The sequence below is a fragment of the Tenrec ecaudatus genome, unplaced genomic scaffold, assembly GCF_050624435.1.
Source record: "Tenrec ecaudatus isolate mTenEca1 unplaced genomic scaffold, mTenEca1.hap1 Scaffold_287, whole genome shotgun sequence".
Lineage (NCBI taxonomy): Eukaryota > Metazoa > Chordata > Mammalia > Afrosoricida > Tenrecidae > Tenrec > Tenrec ecaudatus.
In genome coordinates, this window is record NW_027459011.1 from 235,652 (window position 1) to 250,687 (window position 15,036).

Consider the following 15,036-nt stretch of genomic DNA (forward strand, 5'->3'; position numbering starts at 1 on the left):
TGGGATGTATGGCACAGGGTCTCAGGCCAAATAGGGACATGACCCTCATTCAAGACTCAGTGCATGGGGAGGAAGATACAGATTTTCTAGCTGAATTTGGGGGCCTTCCCTACCCCATTTTCCCCTGTGTCATGGTTTTTAGTCCTCATCCTGCTTCTGAGAACCAAGATTTAGATGTTTTTAGCATAACTGTCAACCCCAGAGAACAGAGGGAGGAGAATGAAGCATGGAAGTAGGACATCTTCTCTGGGTCCTGGCTTGTGTCTTGGGATACCACAAGTGGACACACCACAATCCAAGGTGCTCTCTGCCCACCAGAGGAGACCTGAAGGGAAAGTGTTCTAATGTTATTTTCTCTTTACTTTTCCTTGTGAATTGCATGAAGGTATACTGAGGAGATTAGTGTTCATTCAACAATTCATACACTTTTGTTTCATTTCATTGTCTACAATACACACAAACTCCTGTTACAATTACCTTTTCTTGTCAAACATTCTGAATTTTCCCTGGATAAGTGATGCCCTTTTAAACTCAGAAGTTTGATTATTCTAAGGTAATTGTATCTCCCCAGGACTATTGCTCCCTTGTAGGCTTGCCGATTATTTGACTGGAAGTTTTTCCGAGGCTGTGAGTTTGGTCCCAAACCTGAAGGGACCATAGTCTCAGGACTTCCACAAGTCTACCCAACCAGGAAGCCTAGTCTTTGTATTTTTATTTTCTTTGTGTGTGTGTGCGTTGTTTCACTTATTATCCCACTCCTCCCAAGAACTTCTAATGCTATCTTTTCCAAACAAGTGGGTACTGATAGCAAGGCACCATCTATTGCTTCTGGTCTTAGAGTTCAGGATACTCATGTCCATGATTCATTACAGCATTGGACTAATAATGGTTTCCATGTGTCTTCAGTGATCATCACTCTGGAAAGGGAGAGACAATTAGCTACACTTCATGTGGTTTAAAGTCTCTAATCACTACCCTCAAAACCCAGATATAGAACATTGTCTTTATGGGCTGTTATGTCAACGGTTCTTGGTGTTCCCTGAGCCCCAAGGCCTCCTTAGAGAGAGAAAAGTTAACCTACTGATTGTTTCCTTTCGTTCAGATCAGAGCAGATCAGAGAAATATTTAGGACAGATTATGAAACTGATGAAGATGAAATATTCTCCATGTTGTACTTTTAACTTCTCTTCTGAACTAGCTCCACTGTCAGAGAGATGGTGACAAGGGCCAGGTTGACCATGAGTATTCAGAGTGACACACTCATCTTTGGCTTTAATCTGCACAGATTTGTCTGACACTCTGAGTAAAGCTGACATTCCCTGAAATTTGTCTCCTCTCCTCAGGAAGCAGGAAGCACAGGGGAGACTGGGCACTGGGAGACACCTGAGAGGTCTATTCAGAAGGGGCCATTCAGGCTATCAGATTTTTCAAAGTCTTCACTAAGAATACAGGGTCACTTTTTATGCTGGACATCATTCCCCACAGACAGTAAGGAGGGACCATCTGTGAGGCCCCAGGCTCCTTGGGCTGCAGATTCACACTGGGTTTAAAACCACTCCTCCCCGGTGTAGATTGAGAGATGCACTGAGTGGAGAGCCACCGTTCAAAACTCTCCATGCGTGAGGTGCTAGTGCCAGTGTTCTCTCTCTCTCTGTCTCTCTCTGTATACATGTGTGTGTTGTGGGATGTTATTAGGATCCAGTTCTTCCCTCCCTGCGGTCCCAAGACCCGCACCTCCCCCTGCCTTGGGTTTCCAGGGTTGTGAGGCTGGAGGAGTCTGACATGGAGGGCAGGACAGAAATATGCAAAGTGGAAGACATCCATTTTAGACCCACAGGCTACCTCCACAGGGGAAGCTCCCTCATCACCCAGCTGGTGACCTTAGTGTGATTGCTTTCCATCCTCCTTGCAAGATGGGTTCTGCCACCCTACCTCTCCTCATTGCTCTTTTCCCAGGTCAGGATTGCCACAGGGTTCGAGATGAATAGAGGTGTGTGTGTGTGTGTGTGTGTGTGTGTGTGTGTGTGTGTGTGTGTGTGAAGAGGAAATCTCTGAATCCTATCTCCACACGTGTGTGTGCTCAGGTGCAGCTGGTGCAGTCTGAAGTGAAGAGACCTGGGGAGTCTTTGTGGATCTCCTGTAAGACATCTGGATGCAGCTTTACTGGAAGCTGGATCGGCTGGATTAGGCAGACACCTGCAAAGGGCTTGGAATGGATAGGAATTCTTGACCCTAGTGAGGCTGACACCAGGTCCAACCCATCCTTCCAAGGAAAAGTCACCATCTCCACAGACAACTCCATCAGCACCATGTCCCTGCAGTGAAGCAGCCTTAAGGACACAGACATGGCCATGTATTGCTGTGCAAGAAACACAGTGAGAGAAACTCCTTCCTGAAAGGGGCAGAAACCCTCAGCCCGATGCAGCTGCAGAGCAGGAGTCTCAGAGGCATCTGTCAATCCAGCACCAGAGGACACAATGTCTGCTGTGTCCTAGAGAGTGAGAACAAGAACACAGGCCACTGACACGACAGGGAAATATCTCCCCATGTGGGGGCAGTGATGCCTCTTACTGGATCGGGGTTCTCTGGAGTGGCTCACTCTGTGGCTTCTGAATAACCACACGGCTATAGAGCAGATGAGGTCAGGTTTCTTCACGATATTTTCAGAGTTCAACCCTTGCTGCCGTTGAGGAATGAGCAGGTGCATTGCTGTAATAGGAAAGAAATTCCTAACCTCAAATTTCCTGGCCTCTTTTCTCACCAAGGCCATTCCAATTATTACTAGAACTTCTTCCTGACAAGTAACTGAGGTATCTTATTGTCAACATGGCTGATAAACACATGTGGGGTTAATTGAAGGGCGGAGGGATAAATGGTTCAGTGAGCCTCGCCTTTGTAGTTCTCAGGTCTCTTGCCTGTGATGACCGAACCAGCGTGCAGATGCCTTAGCAGTTCCCTGCTTCAGCTTGCAAGACTGACTTCCTGCAAGACATCCCCAAGGAGAAGCCACATGAACCTACCCCGATGCAGCCCTGGGTGCTGGAGCACCCGTGTGGAGAACCCTGTGTGCGCTGAGTTGCTTACACATTCACTGACTCAGCTTTTCTCCTACAGTTGGCATCATTGTGTCCGTTTTGTGAGATGGAGGTGGACTTTGTGGATTGGTTTTGGACATATGAGTTAATGTTGGTCTTGTGGGCTTGAGAAGCACTGGGTTGGGATGTTTTCTTGATGCACACTTACCCTTTATATAAAACTCTCTTATACATTAGTTTCTATAGATTTGTTTCTCTAAAGTACCCAAACTAACACAGTAGCGATGGTCATTTTTGCGTTCTAACTGAATTCAGTTGCCTGCATTCAACTTGATTCAAGAAACAGCTTTGTAGAAACTTTAAGGTGGAGTGGTGGCATTTGCAATTAGAAAACTACTAATGGATCCCAGACCTTATACCAGCCAGTTACACTCATGGGGAAATACTTCATATAGTTTCCTGGTTAAAAGTGATCTCCCCAGGAGGAGATTAGACCCTGCTGAGCCAGGATGGACTTGGTTCAGAAGTGTCTACATCCTTCCTCTCCCTCTTTCTCCTGAAGATACTGGTCCTACCTGAGGTCAGTGTCAGGGAAGGGTATTTTGGATTGATTAGATTCAGGTAGCACACAGGGAGAGGCCATGGTGTACAGAGACCTCTGACTATAAGTCACTGTATTAGTGACTTTGACCCTTCAAGGAAACAGTTCTCCCTAACTCCGACCTCTGTGAGCATTGAGGACACATCTGTTATTACTGTGCAGGTGGACACAGAGAGGGCAGTCAGTGTGGCCCTCACATAAACTATACTGCAGGACAGCTCTGGTACCGGACTGCACAGACCGTTCAGACCAGCAGGTGGCACTCAGGACAAACAACAAGCCCAGGATCCAGGAGCAGGTACAGAGCTGAAATAATGTGGGGCTTTCTGCAGTGTCTTGAGTTGGTTTTGTTCCCACAGCTCTCAAACAGGTTCAGTGGAAACTCTGTTTACAATCGTAGGGAGTGTACTAGTGTCTCCTTAATGGTAACAAAGAAACTCTCACTATCATGTAGTTGATTACGATCCAAAGTGACCCGATGGGACAGGTTTAAACTACCCCTGTAAAAGGTATTTGCATATAAGTGTTTAGTCTTGCAAAATTCTCTCATGTGATCTGCAATTTTATTTTTTAGTTTCACCTTAGTTAGTTGAAAGTATATAAAATACGAGTGATTTATATAAACAAACCTGGAGTTCGCATGAAAGTACCAGCATGATAGCCAGTGAAATAGGCCCCATGGGGCAGAGATACAAAGAGGGGTGGTGATGTTGAAAGCTAAGTATCCCCAATAAAATTTTTTAAAATAGAAAGAAAGAAAGCTAAGTATTGGGCTTCTAACCACCAGGTCACTGGGTTGAAATCCAACATCCTCCCCTCAGGGACTGTACTATCGTCTCTTAAATTCCAACAAAGAGAATGTCCCTTAACAAAGGGCAGGAAGACAGTAAAAGCACTACAAGTTGGTGCCCTTTGAAAGTGAAAACTTGCCAGAAACGTAAAATGCAAACATTATCCACAAAATAAGTGATCGAAAAATGGTAAACTTATTCCCTGTCAGTGGTGGAAAATTTGTGGGCTGAGGGTGTAGGGGGTCAGGCAGCCCCACTAGGTCCCTGCTGCCATCAGAATCATTGTATGTTTATTCACTGCACAGGGTGGTGTCTATTAACAATATTTCATCCTTCACTGCCTAAAAATTGAATGACTTTCTAAATCATTAGTATTATGAGGAAGGTAAAAACAATTTATTTTGGTTTTATGTTGACATTTACTTAGAGAACTGACTCTTTTTCATTAAGTGAACTTTTGCATAAATGCTATGTTTCTGAAAGCTACTGCAACTTGATATCACAATTACAAAGTCTTTAAGAATAGAAATATGTTTTGTTGAATATGGAACTAGAAGTTAAAATTCAAGGCCAGCTCTAAGGGAAGGCTTTATGACTGTTAAAAAAATTCATTTGATTAATGATAATCTTTTCAATTAATAGTTTAAAAGTATAAAACTAGGAAAGTTAGACCTTAATCCTATTAAGAAAAAAACATACAGTAAAGTGCTTAGATGTTAAAACAAAATACAAAGGCAAAATAGTCTAGAATAAAATAATGGACTTTATATTTGTGTTTGTTTGTATGTCTTTATGACTATGAGATTTCAGATAAAACCATAAAATCATGATGCATTAATGAAAAAAATAAGTTCAATAGCATTTGGACTTTTTGCAATTATAAATGTTATGAAAAGCTAGATATTTTAATAAACTATGTGTAACCTTGAAAAGAATGGGAATTCCAGAACATTTCATTGTGCTCATGAGGAACTTGTACATGGATCAAGAAGTAGGTGTGTGAACAGAACAAGGGTTTAAAATCAGGAAAGGTGTGTGTCAGTGTTGTAACCTCTTTTCATACTTGTCCAAGCTGTATGATGAACAAATAATCAGAAGAGCTGGCATATATGAAGAAGAATATGGCATCAGGACTGAAGAAAGGCTTATTAATAACATGTGATATGAAGATAATACATTCTTGCTTGCTCAAAGTGAGGACTTGAAACACTTGCTGATGATGATCAAGGATTGCAGAGATTATTATGTATTAGGATTCAATGTAAAGAAGACCAAATGATGAGGGCCATATTCCAATTATTCCAATTCTGCTGTTGTTTCTGATAACTGTTTATTTTGAACTGACTTTGGAAAGTCAGCATACTTCATGAAGACTACAGACACCCATCTTCCTCCCAGGTGCTCTCACAACAAGCAGCCAAGAAGAGCATTCACTCTCTCTCTCCTAATAGCTCAAGTCAAAGCAAAACAAAAAAAGTGTTACACGACTCAGTCTTTATAAGTGGCCTTGATTCTGCCTTGTCTGCTTGAGCCAACTGTAGTAAAGTTCAAAGTATTGGAATTTTCTTTTAAGTTCCAGGATCCTACTGCATTTAAACTCTGAAAATTGTCTTACTTTGTGGAACTTTGTGAATCCTTACAATTATTATTGTGCATTCCTAGATTGTTTCATTCCTTCAATAAACCCTTTAATTTTTAACTGAAGCTCCTGTTTGGCTTTGGAATGAAGAAGAGAAAAGTAAATAATATGTTCATTTCTTGACAATAGATGTCTACCAATCACTATCAAGTTCCTAAAAAGGAAGAAAACAAACAATAAATAACAATAAACTGACCATTTTTAGCAAAATGTAGTAAACATCAAGGGATTAAAAAAGTTATCTTCAATAACTAATTTTTGTGGCAAGATTATATTTGTTTGAATATAATAGCGAAGGAGAATCTGACTACAGTGTAAGAACAATTATGAACATTGAGCATTCTGTTTGAGGCCATGCCCTAACCTGCTTAACTTTATGTAACAATGTAAATTCCACAGCTTGTACAAAGAACCTCCCCTTAGGACACGAGATGAGGCCACAGGATGTTAGAATACCCCATTTATTGCCTATAATTATTCTGAATTTTCTTTCCCTGTCTCTCTTGAGCCTTTCCTCACAGGAAAATATCACATTATACCAAATGACTATCCATTTTGACCAAAAGTGGCCAGGCAAACATGTCCAGTATAGATATTCCCAACCTTCAGGTCACAGATAACTTGGAACGGAATGACTTTGTTCAAGGAAGCAAGTCACCAAAAAGACATCATCACACCAAATAAAAAGACATTTGGAACCAAGAAGTAGAAAGAGTCCTATCTTGTTAAGAATCATAACCCCAGGTAGGGACAGAGGGGGAAAATGAGAAGCTGATACTAGGCATCAAGTAGAAAGAATATTTTTTGAGAACGATGATGGCAACAAATGTGCAAATGTGCTTGAGACAATGGCTGGATGAATGGACTGTGCTAAGAGTTGTACAAGCCCCCAATAAAATTATTTTTTTGTAAAGAATCATAACCGTGGACATCAAGAATCTCAACAGAGCCATAGCAATAGAAGAAATAGAAAAGGGTATCAAGGGATTACCACCAAAAAATCCCCTGGACCAGATGGCTACACTGGAGAATTCTACCAAGCATTCAGGGAAGAACTAATACCAATCCTACACAAACATTTCCAGAACATAGAAAAATATGGCAAACTCCTGGACTCCATCTATGAAGCTAGTATAACTCTGATACCCAAACCGGGCAAGGATCCCACAAGAATCGAGAACTACAGACCAATATCCCTAATGAACATTGATGCAAAAATCCTTAACAAAATACTAGCCAACAGAATACAAAAGTATATAAAACAAATAATTCACCATGACCAAGTGGGATTCATACCAGAGATGCAGGGATGGTTCAACATACGAAAGACCATTAGTATTATTCATCATATTGACATGAAAAAGTATAAGAACCACATGGTAATATCAATAGACGCAGAAAAAGCATTCGACAACATCCAACACCAATTCCTGTTTAAGACACTAGCAAAGATAGGAATGGAAGGAAAGTTCCTCAAGACAATACAAGCTACATATGAAAAACCAACAAACAAAGTGGTAGTCAATGGAGAAAAGACTAAAACAATCCCACTGAAAAAGGGGAAGACAAGGATGCCCCTTGTCCCCATTCCTATTTAATATCATGCTGGAGGTTTTAGCTAACAGCATAAGGCAAAGATGTGACATCAAAGGTATTCATCTGGGGAAGGAAGAGGCGAAACAATCGTTATTTGCAGATGATATGATTTTATATATGGAAAATCCCACAAGTTCCACAAGGGGAGTACTGGAAGCAATAGAGGAGTTTGGCAGAGTGGCAGGATACAAGATCAACAAACAGAAGTCCATCGGACAGTTATACACATCAGATAAGACCACAGAAGAAGAGATCAAAAAGGTGGTACCCTTCACAATAGCCAAACACAAATTGAAATATCTAGGGATACACCTGACTGAAAAAACAAAAGATCTATATAGGGAAAACTATAGAACACTATTACAAGAAACCAAGAGCTACTTCAACAAATGGAAGAATATCCCAAGCTCTTGGATTGGGAGACTTAATATAGTTAAGATGTCAGTTCTGCCAAAAGCACTATATAAGTTTAATGCCATCCCAATACAATTACCATCATCTTTCTTCAAAGAAATGGAAAAACTGATTACCAACTTCATATGGAGAGGGAAGAAGCCCAGAATTAGCAGAGAACTCCTCAAGAAGAAGGACACAGTGGGAGGGCTTGCTTTACCTGACTTTGGCACATACTATGCACAACAGTTCTCAAAACTGCATGGTATTGGTACAATGACAGATACTCAGACCAAAGGAAAAGAAACTGAAAACCCAGGAATAAAAGCATCAGCATACACACAGCTGATCTTTGATAAGGGCCCCAAAAATATCAAATGGGAAGCCGATGCCCTCTTTAACAAGTGGTGCTGGGAAAAAATGGATATCAACCTGCAGAAAAATGAAGCAAGACCCTCATCTCACTCCATGCACAAGAATAAACTCAAGGTGGATCACAGACCATGAAGTTAAACTCCAAACTATTAGGGCCATCAATGAGGGAATTGGGACCAACTTGAGAACTTTGGTGCAGGGAATACACAGGCTATCAGAAATAGGGAAGGACACAAACACAGAGGTGGCACAAATTGACAAATGGGATATACTGAAGATAAAACACTTGTGTACATCTAAAGAATTCACCAAGAGAGTAATAAGAGAGTCCACAGACTGGGAAAACATCTTTAGCAATGACACATCAGACAAAGGCCTTATTACTAAAGTCTACAATACTCTGCTAGCTTCCAAAAAGAAAAAACCAATAGCCCACTTGCAAGGTGAGCAAAGGACTTGAACCGAAATTTCACAGGGACAGAAATCCGAATGGCCCACAAACATATGAGAAAATGTTCCCTATCTTTAGCCATAAGAGAAATGCAAATTAAAACAACAATGAGGTACCACCTGACACCCTCAAAGTAGCCCAATTCAAAAAATCAGAAAGCAACAAGTGTTGGAGGGGTTGTGGGGAGACAGGAACTCTCATCCACTGCTGGTGGGCCTGTAAGTACGTACTGCCACTATGGAAATCAATCTGACGATAGCTAAAACAGATGGAAGTAGAGTTACCATATGACCCAGCAATCCCCCTACTGGGCATATACCCAGAAGAAGCAAGAAACAAACCAAGGCCAGACATCTGTGCTCCAATGTTCATTGCGGGACAGTTCACAATTGCAAGGAGCTGGAAGCAATCCAAAATTCCATCAACTGATGATTGGATTAAAAGACTGTGGTATATACATACAATGGAGTACTCCGCATCACTAAAAAGCAGTGATGAACGTATGAGGCACATAGCGGCATGGGAAGAACTGGAGGAAATCATGCTAAGTGAAGTAAGTCAGGCACAAAAGGACAAGTACAACATGAGCCCGCTGAGGTAAGTATTAAAAAAAATTTTTTTAATGCAAAAGTGGCATAGGGGAAAAAGCTACTGTACACAAACATTTTGGGGGTGAAGACTGTGTAGTATGGAAGAGACCAGACCAAAACCAGGGATGCACATGGTAGACAATGGTTAAGGAGGTGGGGAAAGCAAAATAAAAGAATGAATATAAGGAACAAAAGGGGAGTGGGGGCATGGGGCACTAATCCACCCAAGGGGAGGGTATTGTTTATATCTCCACAGGGAAAGTGGGACCAGACTTCAACCCAGTGCTGCAAGGTGTGAATGCAATATCCCGGGGTGGAGTAGGGAACCAGTGGAGAGGTCTGGGAGGCTGGCCCCAGCACCATAAATTAAGTGAATTCCTGCCCCTCCCCCGAAAAGAATTTGTTCCAAAGGGCGACATTGACTCTGCAGCTCCGGAGATGGACATATCTGATCAGAGCACACGGGAGCAGATGAAGGGGCAGGAGGAGAGAGTGGAACACAGCCTGGCCCACCAGGCCGTGAGGATGATGTTCCTGAGTAGAGTAGCCAGTCCACAGAGAGAACAACATGGCTGGCCCCACTATGAGAAATGATGCCACCCAGTGACTAAGGGCGATACAGGGGACAGCACCGGAGACACAGTGTGGGAATTGCACCTGACCTGTTCCCACCACATCGAGCCAAAGCACTGAGGGAGTGCAGCGGAACAGCAAGGGTATGGAGTGGCAAGGTCCCCAGGGAATGCTGAAAGTGGACTTTGGGGCCAGGGCGTGGTGCCCCAACAGACTGGACTGGAAAACGCTCCTAAGGGCCAGCAAATGATCCCTGAACTAACTACAAGCTTTTCTCTTGTGAAGTGTTTTGTTTTGTTCTTTGTCAGTGGTTTGTTTTTGTTGTTTTGTTGTCTGGTTGTATACTGTTGCTTTGTTTTCCTCTGTCTTGTTTTCGTGCATGTTAGTGTCTCCACAGGTCTGTATGAATAGGACAGGCTGGATGAACTATCTGGAGGAAAAACTACAGGACCGACAGTTCCGGGGGAACTTAGGGTGGGGGAGCGGTAGGGGGTAAGGAAGTGGTGTTAACAAACACAGGGACAAGGGAACAACATGGGACCCAAAATGGTAGTGAGGGGGGAGTGGCAGGCCAGGTGGGGAATGATCAAGGGTAAGGTTGCATAGAGAAGAGGTATAGCTATACCAGGGGTGGGGACAGGGCATGGTAGTGGGGCAGGAGGAAAGTCAAGAGAGATGGAGGAAGGAGCTGGGAGTCAAGGGGAATTTATGGAGGTCTAGACAAAGACATGTACATGCTAATATATATAGGAGGATGGGGAAATAGATCTATGTGTGTATATTTATAGGTTCAGTATTAAGGTGGTGGAAGGAGCTTGGGCCTCTACTCAAACACTCCCTCAATGCATGAATACTTTCTTTTATTAAATTTGCACTCTATGATGCTCACTCTCCCGACACAACTGCTGAAGCCAAAGTGGGTGAACAAGTAAATGTGGTGAAGAAAGCTTATGGTGCCCGGCTATCGAAAGAGATAGTGTCTGGGGTCTTAAAGGCTTGAAGGTGAACAAGTGGCCATCTAGCTCAGAAGCAATAAAGCCCACATGGAAGAAGCACACCAGCCAGTGCGACCACGAGGTGCCAAAGGGACCAGGTATAAGGCATCATGCAAAAAAAAAGAATATATATATATGTGTGTGTATGTGTGTGTGTGTACATATGTATATGTGTGTGTGTGTCTGTGTGTGTATACCATTGAGAATGAATGGGGAAGTGCAGAGTGGAGACCCAGGGCCCAAGTTTCAGCCACTGGAGATCCCCTCATAGAGGGGTTTAGGAGAGGAAATGGGTCAGTCAGGGTGCGATATAGTACCGATGAAGAACACAGCTTTCCCCTCGATCCTGGATGCTTCCTCCCTCCAACTACCATGATCTGAATTCTACCTTGCAGGACTGGATAGGGCAGAGGTTGTACACTGGTGCATATGGATGCTGGAGGCACAGGGAATCCAGGGTGGACGATACCTTCAGGACCAGGGGTGTGAGAGGCGATGCTGGGAGAGTGGAGGGTGAGTGGGTTGGAAAGGGGGAACTGATTATAAGGATCCACATGTGACTTCCTCCTTGGGAGATGGACGGCAGAGAAGGGAGGGAAGGGAGACTCCGGATAGGGCAAGATATGACAAAATAAATATTTGTGGATTATCAAGGGCTCCTGAAGGAGGGGGGAGTGGGAAGGGAGGGGTAAAAATAAAGAGGACCTGATGCAAAGGGCTTAAGTGGAGAGCAAATGCTTTGAGAGTGATTAGGGCAAAGAATGTACGGATGTGCTTTATACAATTGATGTATGTATATGTGTGGATTGTGATAAGAGTTGTATGAGCCCCTAATAAAATGTAAAAAAAATAAAAGAAAAAAAAGAAAATGATTAGAGCAAAGAATGTACAGATGTGCTTTATGCAATTGATGTATGTATATGAATGGATTGTGATAAGGGTTGTATGAGCCCCTAATAAAATATTTTTTAAAAGAATCATAACCCCACCATAATGCATATTCATGACAATCCCCGGTCCCTGTGAAATCTGTTTCACATCCATAATCCTTTACATTTACTTGTTGGTTTACTTGGCTAAATCTGTAAACCACTTCTACCATTTATTTTCAGGAGCTTTCCTTGGGGAATCTTCTGGCTGAGTCCTTACTTGATCCAAGTAAAGCAAGGCCCTTTCACTTTCATACATCTCCTGTCTTTTTTTCTCAGCAAGAGTGGTGCTACTTAAATGTTATACATTTCGTTTAGATGAGTTTGCTTTTCCCTTATAGAGTCGCTATGATACGGAATCACTTTAATGACAGTGGGTTTGGGATTGGTGTTATCATAAAGAAGATGTGATAGGGACAGGAGGAAGGTCAAGGGAAATAAAGAGGTGGGAAGCAAAGGGCTGTTATAGAGGTCTAGATAAAGACATGTACATATGCAAATATATTTATATATGAGGATGGGGAAATAGATCTATGTGCAGATAATTATAGGTTTAGTATTAAGTTAGCAGAAGAACATTGGGCTTCCATTCAAGTACTCCCTCAATACAAGAATACTTTCCTCTATTAAAGTGGCATTCAATGATGCTCACCTTCCCTACACAACCGCTGAAGACAAAGAGGGTGAATAAGCAAATGTGGTGAAGAAAGCTGATGGTGCCCAAATATCAAAAGATACAGCATCTGGGGTCTCAAAAGCTTGAGGGTAAACAAGGGGCCATCTAGCTCAGAACAACATAGCCCACATGGAAGAACACACAAGCCTGTGTGATCCCAAGGTGCTGAAGGGATCAATTATCAGACATCAAAGAACAAAAAATCATATCATTGGATGCACACCTCCATGATACGATCGCTGAAGACAAATGGGTGCATAAGCAAATGTGGGGAAGAAAGCTGATGGTGCCCAACTATCAAAAGGTATAGTGTCTACATGGAAGCAGCACACCAGCCAGTGCCATCATGAGGTGTCGAATGGATAAGGCATCAGAATAGAAAACAATCTTACCATAGTGAATGAGGGGAGGAGTGCAGAGTTAAGACCCAAAACCCATTTATCAGCCACTGGAGATACCCTTGAAGAGGGGTTTAGGGGAGGAATGAGCCAGTCAAGGTAGGATGCAGCACTGATGAAAAATACAACTTTCTTCTAGTTCCTAAATGCTTCCTCCCCCCGCTCCCCCACAAGATCATGATTCGAATTCTACCTTGCAAGTCTGGCTAGACCAAAGGATATACACTGGTACAGATAGGAGCTGGAAACACAGGGAATCCAGGGCAGATGATACCTTCAGGACCAGCGGTGTGAGTGGCGATACTGGGAGGGTAGAGGGAGAGTGGGTTGGAAAGAGGGAACTGATTACAATACAAGGATCTACATGTGACCTCCTCCCTTGGGGGCAGACAACAGAAAAGTGGGTGAAGGGAGACGTCAGACAGGGAAAGATATGACAAAATATTAATTGAGAATGATGAGGACAATGAATGTACAGTTGTGCTTTACACAATTGATGTATGCATGGATTGTGATAAGAGTTGTATGATATGAACCCCTAATAAAATGATTTTGAAAATAAATAATAATGAAATAATAAAGTTAATTCTCAGAGTAAAACAAAATTTTTTAATTGAAAAAAAACAAAGAAGATAATGGGGTCGGATTTCCTCTTTTCAGTTTCTGAGCAGACTGGCATCATCACTACTTCATTCTTGGGGCTTCCAAAATGCAGAATATTTTATCAATTTCCAGGTAAAATATCAAACCTACTGAAAAACATTACATCGTGGACAGGGTTCTCTAGGATCCACAGACCTTGTCCATTGTCATCAATTTCCTGTGGAGATTCTTCTGCCAAGCGGTAAATTGCCAGTGTCCAGCTCTGTCAGAGATAACCTGAAACAGGGTCTGAAGGTAGGGAGAGGGACTTTAAATAAAGAAGGAATAGAAGACAGAACAGAGGGGTTCAGGAGGACCGAACAGCTCAACAACCCTGGAGCTGCTGGCAATTTTATTTTTGCAAAAGCCTTCCTTATATACTAAACACAGTAACCACAACCTTGACTTCATCATCTGTTCCGGGCAGTTTGCCAGTCTGTTTATACAAAGCTTATTCATAACTAAAACAATATATTCCTCAAAAAACTTTTATATCTAGTACAGGATGAGAACACACAATCAAGGCTATCTGTTCCTCCAAGGATACTGTGAGATCAGTCAACTGGACACGTAGTCCTCTGATGTACACAGAAAGGCCAAATTTTCCAAACTGACTCAGGGGAAGATAGGGAAAGGGAAAAGAGCCCCCACTCCAATCCCTTAAAGCCCGGAGTAATTAGGGAAAATTCCCTACTCAGTCTCAACCAAAGCCAAGGAAGTAAGTGGAGAACTTCTTAGACCGAATCCCACAGTAAATTCTCTCTGGTAATGTCCAGATTCCCCAAATGGCTTGACATAATAAGGTTTCCATTGCTTGTCATCAGTGATTATTTTCCCTCTTCCTAGTTGTCAAAGATTTGAACCCAGGATTGATGAACCCCTCACAGATTCTCAACCTAGTTTTTGCTTTCTCTGGTGACTGCTGAATTCCAGAGCTGGATCTGCCAAAACCTGCAGAAGTGGTTGGAGTAGTTGTGAGCAATATATTCTAGTAGCAGAAAACAGCTTCCCATCACTATGGAGATGGTACTCAAGCTCCCGAAGAATACCCACAAAGCAGTTATCCTGCATCTGAGCTCAATCACACTGAGGGCACAGCTGTCCACTCATGTGGGAGAGAATCTGAGAGAGAACTGAGTGCCATCCCAGACACAAATATCACTGCAATCATGGCATTGATCTACGGTGATAACGTGGGGTGTGGAAAGCACAGGGGCGACTATATTTCTGGGGCCTGGGCAATGTGGGAGGCCTGGGAGCAAGCAGCTTCCTGTTAGCATCTAGGGTTTCCATTCCCTCCAAAATATTTCCTCCCAGAATGCCGTCTTCTTAAATGTGTATTCCCAAACCCC